Source organism: Rutidosis leptorrhynchoides, chromosome 2, assembly GCF_046630445.1.
Source record: "Rutidosis leptorrhynchoides isolate AG116_Rl617_1_P2 chromosome 2, CSIRO_AGI_Rlap_v1, whole genome shotgun sequence".
In the NCBI taxonomy this organism is placed as follows: Eukaryota; Viridiplantae; Streptophyta; class Magnoliopsida; order Asterales; family Asteraceae; genus Rutidosis; species Rutidosis leptorrhynchoides.
The window spans coordinates 314,073,963-314,097,002 of NC_092334.1; the positions used below are offsets into that span (position 1 = coordinate 314,073,963).

A 23,040-nucleotide genomic window follows, 5' to 3' on the forward strand; every position below is an offset into this window, starting at 1 on the left:
AACCATGAAATGGCATTTCTCCCAATTAAGTACTAGATTTGATTGTTCGCATCTAATAAGCATTCATTCCAGATTAACTAGACATGATTCAAATGTATCACCGAAAACTGAAAAGTCATCCATGAAAACTTCCATGCATTCTTCTATCATGTCGTGAAAAATCGCCATCATGCACCTTTGAAAGGTTGCAGGGGCATTGCAAAGTCCAAATGGCATGCGTTTGTAAGCAAAAGTACCATAAGGGCACGTGAATGTGATTTTTTCTTGGTCTTCGGGTGCTATTGGAATTTGAAAATATTCGGAAAATCCATGAAGAAAATAATAATAACTATTTCCGGCTAATCTTTCCAACATTTGATCAATGAAAGGTAAGGGAAAGTGATCTTTTCTGGTGGCGTCATTTAATTTTCTATAATCAATATATACACGCCATCCTGTTACAGTCCTAGTAGGAATAAGCTCATTTTTTCATTTGTGATGACAGTCATGCCACCCTTCTTAGGCACGCATTGAACTGGGCTTACCCATGGACTATCAGAAATTGGATAAATTAAACCTGCATCTAGCAGTTTAATAATTTCTTTTTTAACAACATCTTGCGTATTAAGATTTAGTCTTCGTTGGCGTTGCACATACGTTTTATGACCTTCTTCCATAAGGATTTTATGTGTGCAATACGAAGGACTTATTCCTTTAATATCATGAATCTTCCATGCAATGGCTGGTTTATGAGCTTTCAACACAGAAATGAGTTGAGATTTTTTATTTTCAGTAAGAGAAGACGATACTATTACAGGTAATTCAGATTCACCATGTAAATAAGCGTATTCCAAATGGTTTGGAAGTGGCTTTAACTCTAATTTCGGAGGTTCTTCTATCGATGATTTATATCGATATCTGTCTTCTTCTTTTAGCATTTGAATTTCTTCCGTTGTTGGTTCATATCCATTAGCCATTAGTGTAGCTAACATTTCAGCTTCATCAATTGTTTCATTACCTTCTCCTAAAGAACATTCTCCTGTTCCTTGTAATTCTAGAAATTCTTCTAACAATTCTGCATGTGAATCTATAGCTTGAATATAATAACATGTATCATCTACAGATTGTGGTTGTTGCATTGCTCTATCAACTGAAAAGGTAACACTCTCATCCTCTATACTTAGGGTTAGTTTCTTACCAAACATGTCTATCATTGCTTTAGCCGTGTTTAAGAATGGTCTTCCTAATATGAGAGGAACTTGAGAATCTTCTTCCATGTCCAGAACAACAAAATCTACTGGAAATACTAAAGTACCAACTTTAACTAGAATGTTTTCCATTATCCCTCTAGGATATTTTATTGATCGATCGGCTAGTTGTATGATTATTCTTGTTGGTTTCCATTCTCCAAGGTCTAGTTTAGCGTATAGTGAATACGGCATTAAATTTATACTAGCACCTAAGTCTGCCAATTCTTCTATTGAACTAAGACTACCCAGAAAACATGGAATTGTGAAACTTCCTGGATCAGATAGTTTTTCTGATATCTTATTCAACAGCACTGCTGAACAATTAGCATTCATAGTAACAGCCGAGAGTTCTTCCATTTTCTTTCTATTCGAGATTAGATCTTTTAGAAATTTAGCATATCTAGGCATTCCTGAAATTACATCAATGAAAGGTAGATTTACATTTATCTGTTTAAACATATACAAGAATTTGGATTGCTCGGCTTCAAGTTTCTCTTTTTCATCTTACTCGGGTAAGGAAGTGGTGGTTGGTATGGTTTAACATAAGGTTTAGCCTTAACTGTGTTATCTTCATTAACCTTTTCAACTACCGGTTCTGTTTTCTTATCTTGTTCAGGTTGTGGTTCTTGTGGAGTAGGAATAGTTTCATCAGAAGTTTCAGGTTTTTCAGGTGGTTTAAGTGTTGTACACTTCTTGTGGTAATGGCTTTAGCTGTTTCATTTCGGGGGTTAGCATTTGTATCACTAGGTAAACTTCCCGATTTTCTTTCACCTATTAACCTTGCTAGGTTACTTACTTCTTGTTCCAAATTTTGAATAGAAGCTTGTTGATTTCTAAATGCTTGAGCATTTTGTTCATTGGTTTGTTTTTGAGATGTGAAAAACTGCGTTTGAGTTTCAGCTAGCTTTGTCATCATATCTTCTAAATTCGGCTTTTTATCATCGGGTTGTGGTGGTTTGTTTTGAAAATTAGGTCTTTACTGATTGTAAGTATTATTGGATACTTGTTGATTGCTAGGACCTTGTTGGTTGTTGTATGGAATATTTCGGTTATAATTCTGGTTTTGATTGTAAATCGGTCTTGGCGGTTGATAATTATTCTGATAATTATTTCCAGGCCTTTGGTTTAGATATGAAACATTCTCTCTTTGTTCCATTGTTAATTCAATACTGAGACAATCTTTTGTCAAATGTGGTCCTCCACACTGCTCACAACTAATTCGTATTGAGTGGATATCTTTAGTCATCTTTTCCATTCGTCTCTCGACAGCATCTATCTTTGCGGAAATGGAATCTAAGTCATGGCTAGAATCGGCTCTAGCTGCTTTAGATGATCTAACGATATCTTTTTCTTGATGCCACTCATGTGAGTGGGAAGCAGTGTTATCAATAATTTTATAAGCATCAGTTTCGGTTTTCTTCATAATAGAACCACCAGCTGCTATATCGATGTCTTTCCTTGTAGTGATGTCGCATCCTTGGTAGAATATTTGTACTATTTGACAGGTGTCTAAACCATGTTGCGGACAACCTCTTAATAACTTTCCAAATCTTTTCCATGCCTCATATAGAGTTTCATTTGGTTTCTGTGTGAACGTAACAATTTCTGCTTGAAGTCTTACGGCTTTAGATGCCAGAAAGAATTGTTTAAGAAATTTTTCAACTAAAACATCCCATGTATCAATCGCCCCTTCAGGTAACGATTCCAACCAATCTTTGGCTTCTCCCTTTAAAGTCAAGGGAAATAACATGAGATATATCTGTTCATCCTCCACTTCTCTTATTTTAAATAGTGTGCAGATCCTATTAAAGGTACGAAGATGTTCATTTGGATCTTCCTTCGGTGCACCACTAAATTGGCATTGATTAGTCACCATATGTAGAATTTGTCCTTTGATTTCATAATCTGGCGCATTAATGTCTGGATGAGTAATTGCGTGACCTTGGCCAGTGCGTTTAGCTCTCATTCGGTCTTCCACACTTAAAGGTTCCAGATTCTCCATAATTGAATTTGTTGAATCGGAATCACTAGAGGATTCTGATTTAATGGTTCGTTCCTCAACAATCTCTGTTTGAATGATTGGTGGTTCCGGAGGAAAAATTAATGGTTCAGGATCTATGAATTGTCCCTGAATATTCTTCGGATTCTCAATTGTGAGGTTGGGTTCAAAAAATGGATTATCGAAAATTTGACTTGGAGTACTTGGTCGACTGGATGACGATTCTAAAGAAAAATTAACGGCGGTAATATTTGCTAAATGTCTTGATCTAGTTACAGGTGGTGAACGTACAAAAGGTGGTGAACGTCTTGCTCGGTGCATTCACTGAATATCCTATCCTATTAGTTTTTAAAAGGAAAGAAAAATTATATAAGTTATCCAATTAATAGACTTTTCTGATTTTGCCCATGTTTCGAATAGCCAAAAGATGCAGCAGAGGGGCAGGATTCGTTTGGTCTCAATATAATTGAGGACTGTTTGGCTCCAATAACCCGGTCCACGTACAAATCCAACTATTACTACGAACCAGAAAATTTTGATGTCTATCAATTTAACCACTTAAAACAATTTTTTGTAATTTTAAGAAATATTAGATAAGAAGTAGAATAAAAATCTATGTCCTAAAAAATAGAATGGCGAGAAATACGAAAGAAAAAGAGCGCGTCGAAAAAGGTCGAAAAAGAAAAAAAATTGAAAAAGGCGCCGAAAAATGAAAGAAACAGAGAATGACTATAAAACTTAAAAACACTCGACTAACCCAACCTTATTACTATCACTAACTTAAAATTATAATCGCAAATTGAGATTACTAATTGGAATGATAATTGATACATAGGTAAAAGGCGTCGAAAAATATTAAAGCTTACAAGTAAAACTATATCCCAAATGGCAATATCTTAAAAAGGTACTAAAACTTAAAAAGGCGTCGCAAAATTCTAAAGCACCTAAACCTTAGTCTCAAGAAAAAGCACTTAAGGGATTTTACGGCAAAGCCTAAAAATCTAGAAATAAAAATAACTATGGCAAAAACTGAGTTTAAAACTAAAAACTAGCGAAAAACACAAATATTACGCTAAAACAATTAAAAAGAGACAAAATATAAAAATATACTAAAAGTTGTAAAAAGTACAATTTTTATAAAAATATTATTTTTATATTATTTATTTTATAAAATTATTAATTTTTATATATTAATAAAACTAAATAAACTTAATATTACAAATTAAATAAATAAAACTAAATTAATTAAAATTAATTAACTAATCAAACCCTAATTAGGTTTTAAAATTAATAATAATAATAATAATTATCCCGTAACTAATGCTGTTAGGGTTCCTGTGTGGCCCGTGTCAGACGGCTCCGCGAGTCGCGGTACCACATGGCAATAAACACCGCGAGTCGCGGAATTCCAAATTTCAGATGACAGGCTGATTTAAATTCGACGCGTTTTTGTTTTTTTTTTATGTTTTATATTTTCTGTTTTAATAATTAAATAAAATATTTATAAAAACTAAATAAAAACTTATGTTTTAAAAACTAAAAAAAAATAGAAATACTCTATAATTTTATAAAAATCTTAAAAATAGATTTATATATATATATATATATATATATATATATATATATATATATATATATATATATATATATATATATATATATATATATATATATATATATATATATATATATATATATATATATATATATATATATATATTATCTTTGATTTTATGTTTTAAATAAAAACAAAATATTTAAATAAAACTTATATTTTTATAAAATAAAAATAAAGAAACTTTATAAAACTTAAATATTTAACAAACTCTTAAAAATATTTATATTTATGTTTTCTTTTTATATTTTCGAATAATTAACACGTATTTTTACAAAAGCGTATTTTTTATAAAAGTAAACTAAAAATAAAAATCTTTTTTTTAATATTTAGCGTTGCGCTTTCGGCGTTTAATCTCCCCGGCAGCGGCGCCAAAAATCCTTGATGTTATGCGAGGTGTATATAAAATAGCTTTATATTTTACAAGGAAATACTATTAAATGCGATACAATTTTACACAAGATATTTATTTATTTATAGAATGGATATACTTAAACCTTGCTACAACACTTATAGGCAGTGTACCTAATCGTACAGTAGTGTAGTTTTTAGTAAGTCCGGTTCGTTCCACAGGGAATCTTTTAATCAAAGCTTAACGCTATATTAGTTTACTATTATAAAAATACAAATATATAAATAAGTAATATTATTATTATAAAGGGGGTTTTTACCGTTTAATGACCGGTTTGTCGATTTTAAAACTTTAGTCGCAGTTAAAACCTAAATGTAAAATATTAAAAATAAATACAAGACTTAATTTAAAGCGTAAAGTAAATAACGATAATGAAATTACGATAAATAAAAGTGCGATAAAATAAACTTGCGATAATTAAAAAGTACGATAATTAAAAGTGCAATTAAATACAATAACAATAAATAAAAGTGCGATAATTAGAAGTGCAATTAAATATAAAATAAAGGAAATTAAATATGAAATAAAAGAATTATGCTTATTTAAACTTCCGTAATCATGATGTTTGACGTGTTGATTTTAGTTTTATGCCCATGGGTTAATTGTCCTTTGTCCTGGATTATTTAATATGTCCGTCTGGTTTTTGTCCATAACAGTCCATCAGTCATAAATATAAAGTGCGAGTGTCCTAGTCAAATTATCCTTATACCTGAAGTTAAATATTCCAACTAATTGGGGACTTAAACTGTAACAAGATTTTAATACTTTGTTTAATAATTATACCAGGATATCGACTGCGTGTAACCCAATGTTTTAATACTTTGTTAACAATTATGCCAAGTGTCCTTGTACATAATTTCACCCATGTTTTAATAATTCTAGTGACTATTAATCCATTCCAGTGTCCGGTTAAATGAACGATTATTCGTACATATAAATATCCCGCCCACCGTGTCCGATTGAGTGTATATGGTTATTTATAGGGACGTCCAATTGTAAATCTTTATATTAAAATTAACAAACTATCATTTAGTTAAACAAATATAAAGCCCATTAATAGCCCATAGTCTAATTTCCACAAGTGTCGTTCTTTTGTCCAAACCTCAATTATGGTACAAAGCTCAATTACCCAATTTTAGTAATTAGCCCAACATCATGATTACTTCGTTTTAAATAAGCATAATAATAACTTAGCTACGAGACATTAATGTAAAAAGGTTGAACATAACTTACAATGATTAAAAATAGCGTAGCATTACACGGACAGAATTTCGACTTACACCCTTACAACATTCGCTAACATACCCTTATTATTAGAATTAGAGAAAGAGAGATTTTAGGATTATTTTTACGATCAAACTGTGTTTGCTTTTATAGGGATTTGAGTCCAGGGAAGCTCCACGACTCGCGGCATTTTTGCCTTCAAACTCCGCGAGCCGTGGAGTTTGTTTTTACAGCTCACCAAGCTTTGGCTCTTTGTTTGCCGACGATTTTTAAATATATTATAATATATATATTAATTTTAAGAATTAATTATATATTATATTATATTCATGTGCATAGTTGACTTGTAATTTTTAGTCTGTTGCATCGAGCGTTGAGAGTTGACTCTGGTCCCGGTCCCGGATTTTCGAACGTCCTTGCGTACAATTTAATATCTTGTACTTTGCATTTTGAATCTTGTACTCTTGTAATTTCGAGACGTTTCTTATCAATAATTGGAACCTCTTTGATTTTCTTTTGTACTTTTGAGCTTTTTGGTCGTTTGTGTCTTCAATTCGTCGAATCTGCCTTTTGTCTTCACCTTTTATTATTTAAACGAATATCACTTGTAAATAGGACAATTGCAACTAAAAGCTTGTCTTTCTTGAGGAATAATGCTATGAAATATATGTTCGTTTTTAGCATTATCAACAGGGCATCCACGGTCTGACATGCGGTCTACCATAGACCCAGCCATTCTCTTCCAGTGTTTTTCAAATGACTCTTTTGACTTGTCTATTTTTTGTATTGGTCATTTGCTAGAGATTGTGTAGGCTTGTGAACTTGTGTTGTACTATACATTGTTTAAGCACATAAGACTTGGTGTCATCATCAAAACAAAGTGGTTAACATATGAATATTATCATTAGATCACTAATAAACAAGGTTGTTGGTAGTTTTTGTTGTAGAACCCCGGTGGTCCATTCCATTGATAATCCAACTACCCTGAAATTGATTACCCGCAAAATTAACCAGCTCAATCATTAGCCTATCATTAATATCACAATAGTTAGTTAAATGAGGCTCATTGCAACGTTAAAAACCCACTTGTATAGCAACCATAATCTTGTTCAACTTCTCAAATGTTCTACCAAAAGTCTTCAACTGATTAGACAACGAAGAAAGTATCATGCCACTACCATCATCTTCATCATACACACTAGAAACTGTTTTATTCATTGGAGCACTCCTGATGATGATGACCATTCAGAAGTATGCTGGGATATATCTTCTAGAAGTTGATACACCTGATTTGGCATCTTGTAAAGAAACACTCCTCCCGCATAAGAGCCTAAGACATCCCTAGTGTGATCACCAATGCCCTGATAAAATATCTGAACAATAGGACCAACCTCTAACATGTGTTAAGGACAGTCACACAACATCTTCTTCAACCTGTTCCATACACGTGTAAAGATTCATCAAATTTCTGAGCAAAAGAGTTGATCTCAGCTTTCAATCTTGCAACCTTAACCGGTGGAAAATATCTATTGATGAACTTCTTACAAAGATCCATGTAAGTTGTAATGGAATTAGATGGTTAAGATTTTAACCAATCCCAAGTCTCAGCTTGAATGCATTCATGCTCACATTCTTTTGATGGTACAACCCATACAGCTCATCAAACTGCTCATCAAACTACTCAACCTACTCATATGCATTATCGATTTTTCTATCAAACATGTTCTCCCTGACCATATGAGTAAATTGAGGTTTAACCTCAAAGTGATCAGCCATAATATTTGGTCTTCAGATGGGAGCTAGAAGTTCAGGCGATGCAGCTTGTCAGGCACTCCACATCGGTTGATCATTAGTATCCGTCATCGGTGGCTCCTTTTTAACAAATTCAAAATTCCGTAATGTAGATGGGTAAGTGGCAAAACCCTCTAAAATCAAATATTCTACTTTAACTTTGTTGCGAGTGTGATAAACTCTAGACGGTTCTAGAGTTTAAACGTACCTAACCTGCGATCACACCACAACAAATACTAATGCGTAAAACTGAAAAACAAATATAACAAGAAGTAACTTTCAAGAAAACAAGCTTCTACGAAAGGATCGAACTACGAAAAGCTTTAAAATGTCAAATAACACCACTCCCCTGCAGCGGCGCCAAAAAGTTGATGTTGTAAAACCACACCTAAATTATTTTTATGAACTAAATGGTTTCAACACACGAATCAGGCAACTAATCCAGATCAATGTACTAAAGTATTTAGCAAGTACAGATTCATTCCACAGAGAGCGGTTAATTAAGATTTAAACTAATAATTATCCTAAAAACAAAGTTGTAAAAAGGGGGAGTTTTGTAATTAAACTAAGGATGAAAAGTAAGTAAAACAAATAACCAGATGGACGAAGCAATGCTTACTCAGATGATTCACTAATGACGTGGATTGTTCTTTCAATTAAAGCTGATTAAATGCTTGATAAATTATAATCCAATTATCCAAACTTGACTAACTCACATTAATCTCACTCAGACAATCAAACTAAATATGATTAAACTAATAAACTTACGTAAACTAGGTAACAAATTATGTAATTAAAGTAAAGTAACCAATTCACACAATAATGGATCTTTTGATTAAACAAATTATTATAAATCACTATTAAGATTTAGTCCAGATTAAAATCACTTAAGATCCTAACTACAAAGATCACTCAATGTAATTACACGATTATGATGCCAAACTACCATTCAATTACCGCATGAACATTCAATTCAATCACTTTTGTAACAACCCAAATCCGTTTAACCAAAAACGGAGTACATTTTTTTTATTAGTTAGGTCCCATTAATATAATACATTTTCAACTCTGTTTTAATCAAAACATAACATCATAATGATACGTTTAACAATCTATCATGACCCTTGGCACACAAATTACACTTTACAAAATCATTTGTAATAATGACCCGATCACAAGAAATACGGGTTAAGACTCAATAACCCAACCCAGTACCAAGAGCATAATCCCGGGGACTACTAAATCCCCCATCCGCATCCAAATATCCAAAAGCTACCCGGTCGAGCCCAAGCGCTCCTAAGCATCTAGTCTACAACTAGCTAGCTTCATAATCACAATACCTGTAAAAAGGTAAACAACGAGAGGGGTAAGCATAAAGCTTAGTGAATGCAATAATTATACATATACATATATAATATACCTACTTGCAAACACTTACACAAATACCTCATACACTCTAGCAATTTAAATGGCATACCATTGCAAAGTATATCGCTAAATCTTCAAGACCACAAGCTAGCATAAACAATAGCATATATAACTCGAACAATATAATATGCTACACTACAACACATAACCATGGTTAACCAATAGTACAAGGAATGGTACTTCGAATTTCCCATTGGTGTTCCCAACAACCGTTAGTGCACAACAAATTATAACACTAACCCCGGAGTGGTATCGATCGCCCGAACTTTAAACCCACCGGTCACGTGTAATGTGGTATCGAACGCCCGAACTTTAAACCCACACTACATGCCCACACACATATATGACATGGCATCGAATGCCCGAACTTAAACCCATATCATATATTGACCCGATGTGGTATCGACCGCCCGAACTTAAACCCACATCGAATCTCGTACAAGTAAATACATTATATACACATATGCATAATCATTCCACTCACCTCGTGAACTCGAGCATTACAAACCATGCGCGAAATCTTCACCACACGCAACCGAGCAAGATTTTACCTATAATACGCATATAGGTATACACATAATCAACATACAACCCCATTTGGACTCTTGACCCACCCAAATGAACAACAAGTGCAAAATACACCCTTTTGCACTTTTAACGCTACCCGAAGGTCCAAAACTAACGAGACTGGTTCCCGCGTTCCTAAAATACCCAAATATGTCAACTTTAACCTCTAAACGCATACTAGCTCGTATTTTACACAAAACCCATTCCATGGTTGACCAAGTTTGACTTTATTGCTAAAACACCAAATTTTAACCTAAAATCACTTCTCGCGAGTAATTACATCAAAAGCATCATTTAACACTTAACAAAAGCGTTTAACATCCAATTAATCCAAATTAGTGTCATCCTCAATTTTGACCCAATTCCAATTGCTCATTTTGACCAAAGTCATAAAACGCCCCAAAATCACTAACGACTAGTGATTATATTTCCAAGACAACCACTAACACTTAAATCAAGTATTTATCTACTTGATTTACTAAAACTTGACTTAAAACCCATTTTGACACATAAACCCTAATCTTGACCCATCTCAAAATTAGTCAACTCAAATACACCCAAAAGGGTTCCAACGCTTCCAAAATCACTAAACTAAGTGATTACACCCAAAACCAAAGCCTAATCATGGTCAAAACGTCAATCAACCCAAAACCCGCAATGTATAAAAAAAAACTAGTTTCCATAACCCACTTCATCATCTAAATGGGTTTTACAACTAAAAAGCTAAAAACCCTAACTTGAATATCAAATCATAAAGATGAATTTCGGAGTTAGAACTTACCATCACTATCACAACGTAGCCGTGAACGAGGAGAACAACTTTAACTCTTGAGATCCGACCCGAATCACTCTTCTTCATCCCCGATTCGAGCTTTCTCTCTCTAAACCCTTTACTCTCTCTCTAGGGTTTGAGGTGTGAGTGGGAGGGAAGAAATGAGAAGGAAATGAGGTTTAGATAAGATTAGGATCAGTTTTATGGCTAAAGACCCGTCCATATGTGAAATACCAACTTTGCCCCTCATTTAACTCATTAAAAGGCTGAAAAGTACCAGATCGTGCCTATTATCGCGCCGCGGAGCAAATTTATCGCGCCGTGGCCCAAAGGGTGATTTTAGATCACTTTTTTAAGCTTTCTGACCCTCAAAATAGGCATTTGTCACGCCGTGGCCATTCTGGTCGCGCCGTGACAATTGCATGTTTCATCCGAGCTTTTGCAAACTTGTTTTGGCCATAACTTTTTGACCGTAACTCCTTTTCGATGAATCAAATATCGTTGGAAACGTAATAAGATTTTCTTTCCAATGGTAAGGCTTTGAAACATCAACATATACTTTATTTAGGGTCGAAAAGGTACGTACACACCTTGTGATTCCAAACAACGTGCAGTTTTCTTCGACGTTCGAGCAAGCAACACCTACATGTCTCGTACACTTCATACACGCATCGTACACCATAAATGCATTATGTACAATAAATATTTGGGTCTTACAACTCTCCCCCACTTAAACTCGATCACGTCCTCGTGATCTTCGTCACTTAACCCATCCGAACCTACATCCTATGGTCCTTCGACGTACTTTCGAACTCGAAGTTTACGAAATTTCCCGCAACGTGAAGATCTTACGCCGCACTTAAGCGACCCTTCCGATGAATCACCCCCTTTAAACTTAATCTCCATACGCTATTTACCAAATCCATGAATCCGAGCACTAGAAACTTGCTCAATCCCTCACATCGGGAAGAACTCAACCAATCTCGTACCGAGATATCACCCCTTTGGTGTACCCTTCACAGGTACAATGCCAAGAGTAACCACATTCCACAATAAGGTCAACATCCAAAACGACGAAGACCGAGTAAAAGTAAATCATTACGGATAACACTTACCACTTAACATCCCTTCAAGTTCTCCCGTGTACAACTGATAGTTAAAGCTAAGGGGTATAAAATACTATTAAATACGATACAATTTTACACAAGATATTTATTTATTTATTGAATGGATATACTTAAACCTTGCTACAACACTTATAGGCAGTGTACCTAATCTTACAGTAGTGTAGTTTTTAGTAAGTCCGGTTCGTTCCACAGGGAATCTTTTTCACAAAGCTTAACGCTATATTAGTTTAAATTTATAAAAATACAAATATATATATAAGTAATATTATTATTATAAAGGGGGGTTTTTACCGTTTAATGACCGGTTTGTCGATTTTAAAAATTTAGTTTTAGTTAAAACAAAATGTAAAATATTAAATAAATAAAAGACTTAATTTAAAGCGTAAAGTAAATAACGATAATGAAATTGCGATAAATAAAAGTGCGATAAAATAAACTTGCGATAATTAAAAAGTACGATAATTAAAAGTGCAATTAAATACAATAACAATAAATAAAAATGCGATAATTAGAAGTGCAATTAAATATAAAATAAAGGAAATTAAATATGAAATAAAAGAATTATGCTTATTTAAACTTCCGTAATCATGATGTTTGACGTGTTGATTTTAGTTTTATGCCCATGGGTTAATTGTCCTTTGTCCTGGATTATTTAATATGTCCGTCTGGTTTTTGTCCATAACAGTCCATCCGTCATAAATATAAAGTGCGAGTGTCCTCGTCAAATTATCCTTATACCCGAAGTCAAATATTCCAACTAATTGGGGACTTAAACTGTAACAAGGTTTTATTACTTTGTTTAATAATTACACCAGGATGTCGACTGAGTGTAACCCAAGGTTTTAATACTTTGTTAACAATTATGCCAAGTGTCCTTGTTCATAATTTCACCCCTGTTTTAATAATTCTAGTGGCTATTAATCCATTCCCGTGTCCAGTTAAATGAACGATTATTCGTACATATAAATACCTCGCCCATCGTGTCCGATCGAGTGTATATGGTTATTTATTGGTACGTCCAATTGTAAATCTTTATATTAAAATTAACAAACTATCATTTAGTTAAACAAATATAAAGCCCATTAATAGCCCATAGTCTAATTTCCACAAGTGTCATTCTTTTGTCCAAACCCCAATTATGGTACAAAGCCCAATTACCCAATTTTAATATTTTTAGCCCAACATCATGATTACTTCGGATTAAATAAGTATAATAATAACTTAGCTACGAGACATTAAATTAAAAAGGTTGAACATAACTTACAATGATTAAAAATAGCGTAGCGTTACACGGACAGAATTTCGACTTACACCCTTACAACATTCGCTAACATACCCTTATTGTTAGGATTTAAAATTAAAATTAAAATATAAATATAAATATATACGTTTACATATAGATAGAGAGATTGATGGATGGATTTTACGTTCACCAAACTGCGAATTTATAGGCCTGTGAACTGAAAAGGAGCTCATGCGATCGCATGAGCTTTGCTCTTCAAGGCCATGCGATCGCATGGCCAGCTGGGGAGGCTCACATTTGGTTGTTTTCTTCTGCCGACGGTTTTATAATATAAGATAATATATATATTAATTTTAAGAATTAATTATATATTATATTATATTTATGTGCATAGTTGACTTGTAATTTTTAGCCCGTTGCGTCGAGCGTTGAGAGTTGACTCTGGTCCCGGTTCCGGATTTTCGAACGTCCTTGCGTACAATTTAATATCTTGTACTTTGCGTTTTGAATCTTGTACTCTTGTAATTTTGAGACGTTTCTTATCAATAATTGGAACCTCATTGATTGTATTTTGTACTTTTGAGCTTTTTGGTCGTTTGCATCTTCAATTCGTTGAATCTGTCTTTTGTCTTCACCTTTTATTATTTAAACGAATATCACTTGTAAATAGAACAGTTGCAACTAAAAGCTTGTCTTTCTTGAGGAATAATGCTATGAAATATATGTTCATTTTTAGCATTATCAAATATTCCCACACTTGAGCGTTGCTTGTCCTCAAGCAATATAGTCTTGAAATACAAGAATCACTTCTTTATTCTTCACACTTTGTACATCAGTGATTTCTTTACGGCGGTATAAACAATGGTAGTAACGATGTGGTTTACAGTCCCACATGACTATAAAATTTAGATCCATTAAGGAAATTGGATCTTTATGAAAACATTTGATCTTTTAAAAATTAAATCTAGTTTTTACCCTAGATAAGTTTTCCGGAATAACCCTTCACCGGTGTTTGCAAAATATTTTTGTGGGCTTGGTGGGTTTCAGATTTGAAAATTACAGCTCAAAACTTGCGGTTTTGTGTCACCCACTTGCTAACCTTGTATTAGGAAAGCAACACGTCCAGTTTACTTGTCCCGTATACTACCTTTCGGTAAACTACCGTTCGGTTGTAAAGGAAAGCGTTGAACAAGCAACTGTTAAGGCAATGTCCCCTGACATGCTTTTAATTATGGTCTATAACGTGTCGGACGCAATTACTATCCTTTGTAGGAGCAATAGTAAAGCTCACCCTTATAATTTGTCGGTCTGGCACAAGGTCCTGTCTTTAACCATGCTATGCAACCACCGTTCTTACGGTTGACACCCGATTTTGTTCAGATGACCTAATGAATTCCAGGTGAATTCCTAGGATTTTACGTTCAATGGTAATGAACGCATTGAAAATGGGTTTTCAGAAAATAAATCGGTTTATAATTTGATCAAAATAATTTCTCGTTCAAGCTCGAGTTTCGATATCATTGAATTCCATGAGTTTGAATTCTCAATCTTTAAGGTCAATCTCTAGGATTGAGTAATATCAGGCTTAAAAGCTGATTTTTAATCTTTAAGGAGATTATCCTTTCTAGGGATCTGATTCATTAGTCTTATCCAACTAATTTGCACGGTGCCCCCCCCATTTTACGAGATAAATCCTTCTCATGGTTAGGATAAATCTGACCACTTGGCAACCCTGTTTAATGCTGAGGTCCGTGGATTTCCTGCTGTTTTTAGTGATGACTTTTCTAGGTTTTTCGTCAACCTACAGCTGGTCTGGACGACAACTTCATGACCTAAATCAAGAAGCGCGTTTCTTTTTCGGAAGACTTTACTTCCTTTTAATGATGGAATTGATTCATCGTGTAGATCCATCTCTTCTTTTCTTTCATCGGGTAAAATAGTTTAGTTTAGTCCAAAGCAAAAGTATTTTCAGTTATTTGTTACAGAAATATGTGACATATGTTTAAGATAACTTGGTAATTTTTCCCACACTTGGCTTTTATTTTCCTTTTTATTGTCCTCTATTCCATTTTAAATGAATTTTAACATTTTGGTTTGTTTCTCAATTTATGTCCTTTATGAGGTAACAATAATTTCGGTGTTAACACCTAGTTTTATCGTTCATAAATATGTATAAACATGATTTTGAGTTCATTTAATTGAAAATTTTGAAAAATTTTACTAGAATTGGGTAGTCAGTATATAAGACTAGGGCTGTTCTTTATCATCAGAGAGCACTAGATTCTAATACAACTACTACGTTACTAGTATTTTTAATGGTAACCAAGTATTTAAGATAAAAATTTTTAAAAATTCGAAAGAATTTAACCCCTTCCCACACTTAAGATCTTGCAATGCCCTCATTTGCAAGAAATCAGTAACAATTTAAATTATTGAGGGTGATTAGCGTAAAAATGATTAAATTTTACCAAAGTTTCCAAACATATTGGCGTTTGGTTGCTGAATGATAAATGGTGCATATCATTTGTTCATTTCGTCTGTTGTTACATCACATTTATTTGTCATCTTGTCGTCAAAATTAGTAGCTTTTGCTGAACTTAATGCCAGTCTTTGAAAATGCGCTGTTTTACCCTGTTTTGTACAATTTACAATATACATACATACAAATATAAACATGCATGGCAATTTGAAATGGGACTTAATATCCCACTTTCAAATCCTAAATGTGAAATATTAGTACACAATAATAATAAAAATGATAAAGATTACATAAGTATATTCAATAACATAAGTTTAAACATGAATAGGTGTTTTGATAGGCTTGGTTATAGTCATACCGGTTAAAGGGTGGTCGGATATCGGGGCTATGTGGCGGAAAATGAGCAGGTCGAGTAGGTACGTAATTATTTGGTACCTGATATGATAGCTGGCTCATGATTTGGTGCTGATGAACTAACCAGCTATCTTGTTGGCGTCGCCTATAATCCTCGTATACTCGCTCGGAGTTCCACTGCTCATACATACTATGTCTGGCCGTGTTCGTCATTGCTTCCTGATCTATACGAACATGGACGTCAAGAATAGCATCTCGAAAGACATCCCTAATGTCTTTCACCTCCTCCATTTCATCGTCTGAGCCTCTCTCTACCTGAGGATGAGATCCCTCATAGGGTACTGCCTGGTTACGTCTACTTTTCAATACCTTAGCACCCACATAAACTTTCAATCCTAAGGGCTCTACCTGTTCTCTACAAAGCTGTAATGGAACCCCTTGGTTCCTCTCAACACCTAAATACTCTCCAATGAGAGTAACAAAAATACCTCCTCCTATTATACTCCCGTCCTGCATTCCCTCTACCATTTTAGATAAATAAAAAGCAACACAGTAAGGGATATTGACAAAGCTTCTAGGATCCCGAATACACTTTAGGTAGAATAAATCATGTAAGGTAATTTTTTCTTTATTATTACCTCTCTGTGTAATCGAGTTAGCCAAAAATCTATGAATAATACGAAGCTCGGCTCTGTCAATATGTGTATAGGAGTGTCCTCCTGCTCGTGTAAAAACATCAAAATGTGACATGCGCCTCCAAATGGCGTCAGCGTCAAAGTTACTATCTACCCTTTCACCATAATGAATCAAATTTGTACAATCGGGTAATAGCAACTCACCAGGAGTATATATCTATAAGGCCCTGGCCATGTCCAGCATGGACATTCTGTACATCCTACCGCCAAGGATAAACCTAAGAAATCTTCTATCATCTATTTTAACTATATTTGTATCAAGTGATACAGTACTCATCAACTCAACACACCATTCCTTATATACAGGTCTACGAATGGTGAAAAGACGTTCCCAATCTGTAAAAGAAGAACTGCCACACCTTTGAACTAAAAGCTGTCTAACACGGTCAGCTAGATGGACCCTTTCCAAAGGGGCCCAATCGATTACCCTTGGCACCTCTACATTTTTTGTTACCAATTTGAATTTGTTCCTTTGATATGTCTCGTAATCTCTCCATCTCCTATCAAATCTCAGATTAGGATGCAGAGTGTGCTCAGGAATCGTTGGGAATTCTACTGGCGGCCTCATTGGGAATACTATGAATTCATCAACAAACTGTACCGGATCATAATAAGGTATGTGCTGATCAGGCTGTTGTAGTGGTTCTTGTTCGTGTTGCATTTTTGGTTCTGGTTCTGGTGCTGGTGTTGGTCGTCTAGATGATGATGCTCCTGAACCTCCAGTATCGGCTTTCTGCAAAACACATTAAACACAAAATTTGTGCATCCAAATATGCATTAGTGTTAGCAAAATAACAACTTAAAACAATCACTATAACATGTTAAATCAAAATTAAACTTATACACATTTTCACAATTTTTCACAATTATACACTTTTCAAATAAGCACATATGAAAATGTATACAAAGTTCATAAGCATTTAACTCAAATAACATGTCAAAATAGTCATTACTAATAATTAAACAAGTCTCAAATAGCAATTACATCAAATTAATCAAGTTCATGAATTTTGGACTTAAAAAGTCCACTTTAATCTCCAAAAATCATGTTTAGGATCAATGTTTTTTAACTATCTAAACATGTTACACTACTCAATTTAGCAATAATTCATGACAAAAATCGGCCATAACCTGTTTATATCAAAAAGCCCCAAATTGCTCAAGAACACAAACCCTAGATTTCTAAAAATTTTAAAGTTTTTGGCTTCAAATCATGTTAAATAGCATCAATCTAGGTTATACATGCATAAAATACTAACAATTAAACACTAATTACACTAGAAATTAACAAAATTGCATTAGGTAAAAAATTGGTAATTATCACAAAAACTAGGAATTTATAGAGTTTAGGGGTGTAATTTTTACCATTTTGCTGAAGAATGAGAATCTAGGCATGATTAGAGCAAGAAAAATGACGAATTACGGTGGAAAAATGATGAAATTTGGTGAAGATTTGAGGTATTTTTCGTGTATGTGTGTGTGAAGTGGTAAAGAACACAGCTCGCTGGCTGTTTTGAGTCTGGCCAGATTTTTGCCTCCATGCGATCACATGGAGGTATAGGGAGAATCCCATGCGATCGCATGGGTGCCCGGCTACAGTGATTTCAGTTTTTTTTTTATTATATATATCTTATACTAATTAAAACAATTAAGTAATTAATTTTAAAATTTTGTTTCCCTTGTTATTTAGGACGAGGTCGTTTCGGATCGATGTCCTAGTCCGTCCTTTGACAAAATTTTAAAATTTGTCTTTTTGTAGCGATTGTTTTAAAAGCTAAGATTTTTAGGGTTTTTTTTAATGTTTTTGGCATACTTTAATTCAATAAGATTAAAAATAATGATAATAAAAGTTCTCGTCCCTCCCTCGGGTAAAGCAATTTCGGTTCAATGACCTAGTCTTCAACTTACGATGAATTTTAAAAATCATATTTTTAACTTAATGAGATAAAGTAAATTTTTGTTTTTAAATTCACACCAAACTTAAAATAAAAATACATAAAATTCAAAATTGATATTAAAAATTCACACCAAACTTAAAATTTGAAATGCATAAAATTAAAAATTCTTATTTTAAAAATTAAAAATTCACACCAAACATAATTTAAAAATTCATATTATAAAATCACACCAAACTTATATTATATTTTTCAAATATTTACAATTTTAAATATATTGTTTTTACAAAGTTTACAATATTAATTTAAGATTTATATATTAATTTTAAAAACATGGTAAAAATAAAATTAAAAATCTTTTTGGCTTTTTATCCCACTTTAATCAATCAAATATTATCAAAAATATACGCCCCTCTTTTCGGTAAAGTAATTTCGGCTCCATGACCTAATTTAACTCATGAAGAATTTTTGAAATATTTTGTGTTGATTGATTAAAGATATTTATACCTTAAGAATAAACGTTAAATTTCGCAGTGATGTAATAAATTTTTGAATGATATCAATAATTTCGGTCGCCAAACCTAATTTTATTTAATACCAATTTAATACTTTATAGCGAACAAATTAGCGTTTATTATCAAAAGGTTAAAAATAAAAAAAATAAAAACTGTACAGACTTACCTGTGAGATAGTATTCTTAGTTATATGATCTATCCCATTCATAAAATAGTCGATTTAATTGGTTTTCCATGGCTACATAGGCTTAACCTCGAGCATTCAGTGTTTTTTCTTCTAAACATATGAACGGTCCGTCTCTGCATAAAGTAACAAATTCGGTATTTGAATAGGTTTGATTATTTGAACATTTACCTCCATGTGACCATTTTCCGCATTTGTGACAACTTTCTAGGTGTCGTGCTCTTCTTTTCGCTGCGGATTTTGATTTTCCTTTACCAAATTGTAACTTATTATCTTCGCATCTGGATTCTTTTCTTACTCCGTCCAATCTTTCTCTGATTACTGATACTATTTCACTCAGAAGTGTGTCATTATTACGTTTAGTGATCAAAGCGTGTAGCATTAGACCATGGTTTAGTTCACAGGCAGTCTTCATTTCGTAAAAACCTAAAAAAAATAAAAATTCAGAATGGGGGGAGAAGACTAGTTCTTTAGGGTCTGCTAGGGAAAGACCATTCGGGTTCCATTTTCGAGAACTACACAAAAACAGAAAATCTAACTCTAACAGAAATACATATTATCCTTTAAAGACTTGATTCTCCCCACACTTAGTTAGCTGTGGTATCGAAATTGTGATTAACTTCATTGTCGAATTCCATCGGACTATCTATGTAGTGTTTAACTCTATGACCATTAACTTTAAATTCAATCCCATTTGAATTTATTAATTCTATCGTTCCGTATGGGAAAACTCTTTTGACTATGAATGGTCCAGACCATCTTGATTTCAATTTTCCAGGAAATACCTTGAATCGTGAATTGAAAAGAAGAACTCTGTCTCCTTCTTTAAATTCTTTTAAACTTCTGATTCTTTTATCATGCCATTTCTTCGTTCTTTCTTTATAGATTAATGAATTTTCGTATGCTTCATGTCTTAACTCTTCTAATTCGTTTAGTTGACTTAATCGTAGACGTCCAGCTTCATGTATATCAAGATTACATGTCTTCAAAGCCCAAAATGCTTTGTGTTCAATTTCTACTGGAAGATGACATGCTTTTCCATAAATAAGTCTAAAAGGTGTCGTTCCAATTGGAGTTTTGTAGGCTGTTCTAAAAGCCCAGAGTGCATCCTCCAATTTAATGGACCATTCCTTCGGATTTGAACCTACGATTTTTTCTAGAATATGTTTTAAAGCTCGGTTGGTATTTTCAACTTGTCCACTTGTTTGTGGATGATATGCGGTGGAGGTTTTATGAGTTACTCCATATCTTTTAAGAACTTTCTCAAGTTGATTATTACAGAAATGAGTACCCCAATCACTTATTAAAGCTTTCGGTGTTCCAAACCTTGCAAAAAGACGTTTTAAAAAGTTGACTACAACTCGTGCATCGTTAGTTGGGAGAGCTTGTGCTTCCGCCCATTTAGATACATAATCAATGGCAACGAGAATATAGAGATTATTATGAGATTTTGGAAATGGTCCCATAAAGTGAATACCCCAAATGTCAAATACTTCACATACTTGTATGACATTTTGTGGCATTTCATCACGTTGACTTATTTTTCCAGCCCTTTGACATGCATCACAGGATTTGCAAAGAAGGTGTGCGTCTTTGTAAATTGTGGGCCAATAGAATCCAGCTTCATAAACTTTTCTTGCTGTTAGTTGAGGCCCATAATGCCCTCCTGTTGGTCCTGTGTGACAATGGTTTAAAATTTTACTAGCTTCATCTCTGAATACACATCGGCGTATTATTCCATCTGGACAACTTTTAAACAGATGTGGATCTTCCCAAAAATAGTGTTTTATATCACTGAAGAATTTCTTTCGTTTTTGGTACGATAATCCTTTTTCAAGGAATCCACATACTAAATAATTTGCATAGTCTGCAAACCATGAAATTTCATTATAATCTATCTTCAATAGATATTCATCAGGAAAGTTGTCTTGTATGGCCGATTCATTTAGAACTTCTAATTCGGCATTTTCAAGACGAGAAAGATGATCAGCGGCGAGATTTTCTGCTCCTCTTTTATCTCGGATTTCAATATCAAACTCTTGTAAGAGTAAGATCCAACGGATTAATCTTGGTTTAGCATCTTGTTTCGAAAATAGGTATCTAAGAGCAGAATGGTCGGTATAGACCACCGTTTTTGCTAGAACGAGATATGAACGAAATTTGTCAAAAGCAAAGACAATAGCAAGGAGTTCTTTTTCAGTAGTTGTGTAATTTGTTTATGCTCCTTGTAACGTCTTACTAGCATAATATATAGGTTGAAATCGTTTTTCAATTCTTTGTCCTAAAACGGCTCCCATTGCAAAATCACTTGCATCGCACATTAGTTCAAATGGTAGATTCCAATTTGGTGTTATCATGATCGGCGCATTAGTGAGATTCTCTTTAAGAATATTAAAAGATTTGATACATTCATCTGAAAAGATGAATGGAGCATCCTTTTCTAGGAGTTTATTCATAGGAGAGGCAATTTTAGAAAAATATTTTATGAAACGTCGGTAAAAACTGGCATGCCCTAGAAAACTCCTAACTCCTCTAACATTGGTGGGATGTGGAAGTTTAGCAATTACATCTACTTTAGCTCTATCCACTTAAATTCCTTCCTTCAAAATTTTATGACCAAGAACGATGCCTTCTTTAACCATGAAATGGCATTTCTCCCAATTAAGTACTAGATTTGATTGTTCGCATCTAATAAGCATTCGTTCCAGATTAACTAGACATGATTCAAATGTATCACCGAAGACTGAAAAGTCCTCCATGAAAACATCCATGCATTCTTCTATCATGTCGTGAAAAATCGCCATCATGCACCTTTGAAAGGTTGCAGGGGCGTTGCATAATCCAAATGGCATGCGTTTGTAAGCAAAAGTACCATAAGGGCACGTGAATGTGGTTTTCTCTTGATCTTCGGGTGCTATTGGAATTTGAAAATATCCAGAAAATCCATCTAGAAAACAATAGTAACTATTTCCGGCTAGCCTTTCCAACATTTGATCAATAAAAGGTAAGGGAAAGTGATCTTTTCTGGTGGCGTCATTTAATTTTCTATAATCAATACATACACGCCATCCTGTTACAGTCCTAGTAGGAATAAGCTCATTTTTTTCATTTGTAATGACAGTCATGCCACCCTTCTTAGGCACGCATTGAACTGGGTTTACCCATGGACTATCAGAAATTGGATAAATTAGACCTGTGTCTAGCAGTTTAATAATCTCTTTCTTAACTACATCTTGCATATTAGGATTTAGTCTTCGTTGGCGTTGCACATACATTTTATGACCTTCTTCCATAAGGATTTTATGTGTGTAATACGAAGGACTTATTCCTTTAATATCATGAATCTTCCATGCAATGGCTGGTTTATGAGCTTTCAACACAGAAATGAGTTGTGATTTCTCATTTTCAGTAAGAGAAGACGATATTATTACAGGTAATTCAGATTCACCATGTAAATAAGCGTATTCCAAATGGTTTGGAAGTGGCTTTAACTCTAATTTCGGAGGTTCTT

The 23,040-nt window shown here is 33.8% G+C and overlaps 1 non-coding gene across 1 annotated transcript; it reads left to right on the forward strand.

Annotated features, from left to right (window-relative positions):
- Positions 1-2,740: 2,740 nt before the first annotated feature.
- On the forward strand, positions 2,741-2,847 carry LOC139895012 (small nucleolar RNA R71). The gene has a single exon (XR_011775484.1). It is a non-coding gene; the product is annotated as a small nucleolar RNA R71 (small nucleolar RNA).
- The last annotated feature ends 20,193 nt before the right edge of the window (positions 2,848-23,040 follow it).